This window comes from Rhinolophus sinicus, chromosome X (genome assembly GCF_036562045.2).
Source record: "Rhinolophus sinicus isolate RSC01 chromosome X, ASM3656204v1, whole genome shotgun sequence".
Taxonomy (NCBI): domain Eukaryota; kingdom Metazoa; phylum Chordata; class Mammalia; order Chiroptera; family Rhinolophidae; genus Rhinolophus; species Rhinolophus sinicus.
In genome coordinates this window covers 32,348,807-32,357,425 of record NC_133768.1, presented here as the reverse complement: position 1 = coordinate 32,357,425, position 8,619 = coordinate 32,348,807, and the positions used below count along the sequence as shown (strand labels likewise).

General features: G+C 50.5%; 1 long non-coding RNA gene across 1 annotated transcript; it reads left to right on the top strand.

Moving 5' to 3' along the window:
- Positions 1–1,070: 1,070 nt before the first annotated feature.
- On the top strand, positions 1,071–8,171 carry LOC141569746 (uncharacterized). The gene is made up of 4 exons (XR_012493530.1): positions 1,071–1,199; positions 5,860–6,105; positions 6,710–6,847; positions 7,707–8,171. It is a non-coding gene; the product is annotated as an uncharacterized LOC141569746 (long non-coding RNA).
- The last annotated feature ends 448 nt before the right edge of the window (positions 8,172–8,619 follow it).

Genomic DNA, 8,619 nt, shown 5'->3' with positions numbered 1-8,619 from the left:
GCTCAAGTTTTTTTCAAAATGAGCGCTTTCCGCGCTACTACCTGGTTGTCAAATTTTAATGGGTGCTTGTTAACAGAGACTCTGAAATATTGTGATGTATGTGACCATCGGCAGCTTTCCTGCCGCTGTGGGGGCTCATCTCAAGGTATTTTAGTAGGTGCCTTCATAAATCCGGGGGCAGGGCTGCTTAAGGTGGTCCTTGGCGGTCTCTGACACTCGCAGGCCTGGGGTGGAAGGGCCTAGCAGCTGGGAAATGCAGGGTCTCCGGAGTTCAGGAGCAGGGATGGAGGACTGCTGGACACCTTCACCCAGTGACGGTTCTGGCTGTGGGAATGAGGCTGTGGGAGAGGCAGTTTCCTTCATCTGCCTGAACCCAGGAGAGGTTAGGGTTTAGCTCTGCCTTCCCTCAGAGCTGCCTCCATTTAAAACACACCTCGTTTAAAACTGGTGGGGGTGGGGGGATGGCTCTTTCCCTCCCTTCCTCCCCTTGTTTTCCTCTCCCTCCTCCCCTTTTCTCCTTTCCATTTCCTTTTCTTCCCTTTTTCCCCTCCCCCCTTCTCCCTTCCAGCTAGTCTCCACTCTTTCTCTTACCCTCCTGTCTTCCTCTTCTTCCATCTCTTTCCCTTCCTCCTCCCTCTTCCCCCTCTCCTCCCCCACCCCTTTTTCCTCCCTTCCCCCTCCCCCTTCTCAGCCCCTCTTTTCTCCCTCCTTCTCTCCTCTCCTCCCCTTCTCCTCTTCCCCTCCCCCTTCTTCCTTCCCCTCTTTCTCCCTTTCCTCCCTTTCTCCTCCTCTCCCCTCCTCCCCCTTCTTCCCCCTTCTTTCTCTTCCTCCCCTCCCTTTCTTCCCTAATGTTCAGTCCAAGTCTCAGAGTATCCAAATGTCTTCTGTTGCATGTTGCTAGTAAAATGCCACTTCTCAGTCAGACTCCAGCTTGCCTGGCGTTTCTCCCTCAGCCCCTCCCTCCACCACTACCCCCCCAACACTCAGGAAGCTAAGCCTGGTTGCCTGGTTGTCAAGGAAGGAGAGGAGGTGGCTTCTTGGTGCTTTAATCTGTGGCTGGGACATGCAGGGCTTCAGGAAAGAAGGGTCTAACTGCCAGGAAGAAGGTAGCCCAGACGCTGAAGGTGCAGCCGGCCCCCAGTCCCCACGCAGACCCAGGGGCCAGATACCAGGCCATTCTGAGCAGGGATCTTCACCTGGTTAGTGAGAATCACTGTTTTCAAAGAAGGCCTCAAAATCAAGGTTTTGGAGGGAGGCCAAGTTTGCCTGGACCTGGGAGAGAGAGAGAGAGAGAGAGAGAGAGAGAGAGAGAGAGAGAGAGAGGAGAGAGAGCATATGGTGGTGGTAGGGGGTATGTATATATGTGCATGTGGTGTGTGTTGTATGTGTGTGCGTGTGGGGTATGGTATGTGTATGTGTATGGTGGTGGTGGTGCTGTGGGTGGTATGTGGTGTATTTGCATGTGTGTGTGTGTGTGTGTGTGTGTGTGTGTGTGTGTGTGCGCTGCGCTCTTGCATCCCTGGAGAGAAGAAATGAATGCTTTGGCGGGGGAGGAAGGCGAAGCTCTGCCTAGAGCCGCCCAGAGCCTCCAGGCACCAGCGCACGTTCAGAGGAGGCAAGAGTGCTTTGCCAGTGGAAAGCTTATTTTGCCCAGCAGGACCAAAAATCCAATTAAAGAAAGAATGAGGGAAATGTGAAGTCTGGACTGAATGCTGGCACCTCCCTGGCCGACTTCCTTGGCTGGGATCTCTGCGGAGGGGAAGGCCCAATGACGGTTATGGGGATGGCCAACCAGAGAGGCTCCCACGCGCCATAGCCAAACATAGGGGCAGCTGCCAGTGGCCGGGGCCCTGCCTGTCCCCGCAGTCCAGTGCCATGGCCTCCTGCAAGGCCCCACCGCCGGTGGTCCTTGCTGTGGAGAGCCACACTGCCTGGCAGCAGTGGGAGTACCTCCCCAGCCCAGGCTCTCGGGCCATTTGAGCCACCCACCCGCCAGGGCCTATTGACATCGGTGAGAATCGCACAGGCAGATTAAAGGCAGCATATGGCCCCCCAACTGGAAGCCAGTGGAGCTGAACCAACACTGGCAAATTGTGTTCAAACCGCATTGAGAATCCTGGCAGCTGCACCTGGCATGGGGAGCAGCCGGCGACCTGCATACAAAGGGAGTTTTATACACAAGGGGCGGCAGCAGCAGTGGCGGCACTGCCACCCCCTCCCTTCTGCAGCCTGCTCTCTCCTCCCCCTCCATCGGGAGCTGGGCATTGGCCCTGGGAGGCAGGGAGCTATTTGTCCAGGTTTCTGAACATGGAGAAAGGAGGAGAGCTCCTATTTAGAGCTTCAAAGCCAGGATGGATTAATCAGGGTCCTCTACATGGCCCCCTCTGTACCAATATGTGCCCCCTCCCCAACTTAACAATGGCTAGATTCCCCTAGCTGTGAGGAGGCAGGGAGCCCACAGGGGACAGCAGGAGGACTGCAGCCTTCCCAGCTTGACCCTTAAGGAAAGGTGGCAGTTCATCCTTTTCAGCCTCTGTAGAAGAGCCCAAGTGAGGGAACCTCCAAGTGTCCCCCAGTGCCAGGGTGACATGCAGACTCCTCCACCATCAACCATCACTTGTCTTCCTCCCTCCAGCCCTAAGGAAAAAATGGGAGGCAGAGACGTTTTTTACCTCATGCAAGATTGGGCAACATTATGCAACTGACATATAGAAATAAGAAATTGAGTGTGATGGAGTTGGGAGTGCTGGGAGACCAATGAACTTGCAATAAACCAACTGAATTGGATGGGGGCAGCATTTGCAGAGTGAACATGCAAAATGAGCTTGGGTTCTAGCACCTGGGTAATCTGGGGTGTGCTGCCGGTCAGGTGAACATTCTGAGTGGTAAAATCGGGCAGACCCATGGTGATGTGAAATGGAGGAGGTGTGGAGGTTCTGGGGGGGATCTGCCTCATGGAATAGGAATGAGAGAACATCATCTCCTGGCCTCATATTCTTTCCCCAGTCTATGAGAATCTGAATTATTTTTTTCCCAAAGGATGCTCCATCCTGGAGGACAGCTGCAACCACATGAAGTCATTAAAAATGCTCTCTTGTCCCTACTTCCCTCTGGTTGGCATTTGGTATGTGTGTGTGGGAAGTCCGGGGAAGAGAAAAATCAAAATTCTTTCCACAGCGTGGCTCCCACACTATGGAGAGGCGGTGTATGGGGCAATGATTTGGCCTGCTTCCTGGAACCTGTGGTGATACCTTCTTCCTGTCAGGCCACCTCCCAGACTCTGCCACACTGAGTGGGAAGTAGAGTTACGAGGGATGGTTGGGACATCCTTAGACAATGTGAGGTGCAGACTTTGGGATGGCTCCTGGGCAGAGGTGCGGGAGGCTGTTGGGAACCAGGCCCAGGGGGCTCGGAGCACCACTGCCATAATGGCCCTTTGGATGAAGGGAGGGCTGGTAGATGTGCCACCCAGCCAAGGGTTTAAAAGCAACCTGGCCTGGATCTCAGAAGCTGTCTTCTCTTGTGGCTTGGGAGACAACAATTTTGAAAGACAAGCCATGGTTGTTAAGCATCTTCTGTGTGCCGTGGATAGTGACACGCAAGGGTTAGGGCATAAGATCCTGGGGATGCCCCTACAGGAGGGCTTAATGTAGTCATGGGTTTATTTATGAGGTCTGACAATTACGTTCGCGAACTTGTTGCAATGATGTTACTAACCTTTTTTGATATCAGAGGGATTATTCATTATGAATTTGTACCAACTGGACAAACAGTTAACCAAGTTTACTATTTGGAAGTGCTGAAAAGGCTGTGTGAAAAAGTTAGATGAGCTGAACTTTTCGCCAACAATTCATGGCTCTTGCATCACGACAATGCACCAGCTCACACGGCACCGTCTGTGAGGGAGTTTTTAGCCAGTAAACAAATAACTGTATTGGAACACCCTCCCTACTCACCTGATCTGGCCCCCAATGACTTCTTTCTTTACCCGAAGATAAAGGAAATATTGAAAGGAAGACATTTTGATGACATTCAGGACATCAAGGGTAATATGATGACAGCTCTGATGGCCATTCCAGAAAAAGAGTTCCAAAATTGCTTTGAAGGGTGGACTAGGCGCTGGTGTCGGTGCATAGCTTCCCAAGGGGAGTACTTCGAAGGTGACTGTAGTGATATTCAGCAATGAGGTATGTAGCACTTTTTCTAGGATGAGTTCGCAAACTTAATTGTCAGACCTTCGTATCTGAGGAAACTGACTGACTACGTGAGGTTAAGTTGACCAAGACGACTCAGGAGTGGTGGGTGGGGCTAACCCCAGCTATGCACCTCCCCATGCAGACTTGTGCTGTGGGTGTGGCTGCTTTTCTTGTCATCCAGCTAGCTGTGGGGGCTGGCCCTCCACAGGCAACCAGGGCCCGGCACCCTGCTCACCCAGAAGAGAGGTGGGTCACCTATGAAAGGGAACAGTCAGCTGTGGCTGCTCTTTCCTGGGTCAGGGCAAAATGGAAAACTGTGGGAGGAGTCATTTTTTCCTGCTTTTCATGACCCATCCCTCCTCCTTCAAACCCTGGTTTTCAGCACATCTATCTTGATGGAGGTGGGGCCAGAAATCAAGATTTGGAAATAAAGATGGATGGGTTGGGAGAGGCTGGAACTTCCACAAGCCAGGCTGGGGAAGAGCTGGGAGCACCCTGTTTGCTCCCCTAGACTTTGCAGAACTCCCCAAGAGCTGAGGAAGTGGGCTCTATTCTGGGTCTACATCGGAAGACTTCATGCTAGAATGTTCTCTCTCTCTGGTCTTCATTTTTGGAAACCACACTCCTGCCTGGGGGCATCTGGTGCCTTCAATGACTAAAGTAGCTATTGGTTTGGCCAATCAGCTTTTGTTTCTGTTTTGAAAATTCATGTGCCAGTGTGGTCACATACGTATGGCATAGTTACAACAGTAATTCATGGACAAGCTGTGTAGCAGTAGTGACTCTCAATTTGCTCAATCTTCTGTATTCACCCCTTTATGTCGTCTCCTCCCACACTGACTCTGGCCTTCACAGTGTGACTTGCTTTGGCCAATGGGACACTGTCAGTTATGGTTAGTAGAGGTTTGAAAAGTGCCTGCATATTGGGACTTGTCCTCTCGATGGTTTTGAGACCCCTACAACTGCCAATATGTGAATATGCCTGGGTTACAACACAACAATATGTGAATATGCTGGGTTAGGCAGCTAGACGTATGTGGCCCAGTATGTACCACCAGACATGAGTGAGGCTGTCCTAGACCCATCAGTGCCAGGTGACCTGCTAGCTGACCACAGCTACATGAATAAGCCCAGATGAGTCCAGCAGAATTGCCCAGCCTAGCCCAGCCCAAGCTATAGAACCATAAGCTGATGAGCTGATAAATGGTTGTAAAATATATATTACATGAAATCTGCCATTTTAACCATTTTTAAGTGTACAGTTGAGTGGCATTAAGTACATTTATATTGTTGTGCGACCATAGCCACCATCCATCTGCAGAACTTTTCATCATTCGCGATGGTTCTTTACATAGCAAAGCTCACTGATTTACGAGCTGCGGGGGTTGCCCCCCACTCCCTGACTGTCTCACAGTGATAAGTCTGCCTCTGAGGGGAGCCAGGTGGGAGGCTCAGGCTGGGGCATGCGGTTCCGGAATGGGACACAGCCTGAGCTGAAAGAGGATACCCTCACGGTACCCCAGCTACAGCCACCCCCCATCCCATGCCAGCTCTTGCTTTCAACAGTCCCACTGTGGAGCCTGTTTGCTTCACAGGACTCAAGGATGCTGCTCTTGGCAGAGGTGGCAGATGATTAAACACAACACTGGCCTCCTGCCCTCAGGCACTCTCACCAGTGGTCCTGCAGGAGTGAGAAGGAGTCGTGAGGGAGGACAGAGACAGCATCTCAGCACACGGAGCAGAACACAGGCGGCTCTTCTGATGAGCTCAAGCGTGGGATGCACTTGGACCTGTTGTTTACAGACCCACTGCCCGGGGCCTGGCACCTGACCTCGTGTTCGCGGATGAGCTGTGACAGCTGCTGCAGCAGCCCTGCTGTCCTTGCCACTTCCTAGCTGTGTTACTTTGAGTGAGTCACTTAAGCTTTCTTAGCCTCGGTGTTTTCATCTGTTAAAATAAGATAATGGTAGTGCCATGTCTTAGAGCAAGGATTAGATGAGCCAGTGCTAGACACACTAACAGATACTTAATATACGTAGCAGGCCTGACTTCCCTCCCCTGACCCACCCGACCATCTCTCCTCATCCTTTGTGGGAAGGGGTCTTTAGAAAGAAAAGACAGGGACTTTGTTAGCAGCAGAAATTATGCCTTGAGAGGCATCCTCAGTACTGGCTGGAGAAACGCTCATTTGTCTTTTGGATTTTCACTCTGAAGATCTATAGTTTTCTTCAGCCTTGATGTTCAGGTCAGGACCCTGGGGTGGGCTGAGAGTGTAGAAATAAATAGGGGAGGGCTCAAAGAGGAGGGAGGGAGGAAAGGAACTTTTGGATGCTGTGGAAGACTGCTATAATATTAACTTTCTTCATATTCTCAGGCAATAGAGCTTCTGATTTTTACTTTGACACCTAGTCATGTAGAATAAAGACGATATTTCACAGCCTCTCTTACTGCCAGGTATAGCTATATGACTAAATACTAACCGATATGATGTCATGCTCTGAAATATCTTCCAGGAACTTCCTTAACAGAAGCTGGGTCATGCACTGTGCCCTCCTTCTTCATCACTCCCAACATCCTACTGTTTGGAATGCAGATGTGATGGTTGGAACTCTACACACCATTTTGAACAATGAGGACAAGACCACCCCCAGGTGTGGCAGAGCAATGAGCTGGATAGAACCCGAGTCCCCGTTCCAGTTATTTTTAGTGTCTAACAAACTACTCCAGAGTTTGTGGCTTTAAACAGCCATTTTATTGTACTTATAGATTATATGGGTCAGGAATTTGGGCAGGGCTTGGCTGGGTAATTCTTTGCTCTTGGTGTTATTGACTGAGGTCACTCAGTGGTACTCAGTTGGCTGAAGGGCTGGTCTGGGAGATCCAAGACAGCTTCACTTGCATGTCTGGAGCTTGGAATGGATGACTAAAGATTAGGACTGCCAACCAGAGCACCTACACATGGCCTTTCACAGCATGGACGCCTCAGGGTAGATTGATCTTTTCCATGAGTCCCAAGCAAGAATATTCCAGTGAACAAGGAGGAAACTGCATGGCCTTTTATGATCCACCCTCAAGAGTCTCTCAGTATCGCTTTTGCCAACTCTATTGGCCAAAACAGTCCCAAGCCTGCTCAGAGTCAATGGGAATTAGACTCCCCCTCTTGATGGGAGAAATGTCAAGTTCACATTGCACAAGAGCTTGAGGGATGAGAGATACTGTTGTGGCCAGTTCTGGAAAATACCACCTGCCACAGTCCCTGAGGGTTCAGGGAACAGAACTGCCATACCAGCCCCAACCACCTAGCTTGGAATTTGAGTGAGAAATACACTTTTGACTCGTTTCGGGCACTCTTATTTTTGGTCTTTCTTGCTCAGAGGATAACCCTGTGCTAACTCAGAGATCTGCTCTGTATGGACTCTGAGGTACCCGAGAAAAGTGAGGACTGTTTAGTCATCCCCTGGACTTAGTGTGAATTTGAGTTTCACTAAAATAAATCTCCTTTTCTAACAGTGGTGAGAAACCTGCCCTGCCCTTCAAGATCGTGAGGCCAAAATGAAAATAACTGTGTACATATTAGCTGTATGCCCACACAGCTGGTCCTCGAATAATATCCTTTCCTTGTAACGTTGATGAGATGCCGTGGGAACGTAACTCTTGTTTATATAAATTAGCTTATGGTAAAATTGGTTTCGTTATTTGTCATGTCACTTAAAGTCGCAGAACCTATTGATGACATTAAATGATGACATTAAGTACATGTGTCAGAAAACCCTAATGACATTCAGGGGCTGTAGACTAGAGAGGGGTCTCCTTCTAGTTTAAACCCAGGACACTGCTTATAGTTCTCAGGCTGTGGGAGCCTTATTCCAAGAGTCCTGTGATGGGCCTGGGGGTTTGGAGATAAGGACCCAGGGCCTGCCCATGGTGGCTGTAACCAAGAGAGCCCATGACTCTGGCAGGAGGTTGGAAAAGGTAGTTATCTTATTCTTTGCCTGAGGTTTCCAGTTCCAGGGATGGGGACCCCAGAAGGCTAATCCCCAGTACCTCCCAGGGTATCATGGAGTCAGAAGCACACTCAGTGCCACAGGTTGCTTCTGGTGGCCCATGGCTGAAGGTCAGGTGTCTAGGGCCTCCCAAGCAGGTGTGTGGTGGTGGTGGTGGTAGTGGGCAGGAATGTTCCAGAGTCTTTATCAACCAGGGGTTGAGATGAAAACAGCTACCAGGTCACCACAGATGAGGAATGTTTCCTTTGGACTGGACTCAACCCAGGATCCCAGAATCTATTGGCTGATGAGCTTCCCAGGGAGTCAGGAGAGAGTGAGAGGAGCAGTTCACCATGGCAGCTCACCTGGAAGGTTCTGGAACTGGACTGCTGAGTTCAGAGACTCATTTACTGCTCCTTAGCCATGTGATCTTGGTCAGG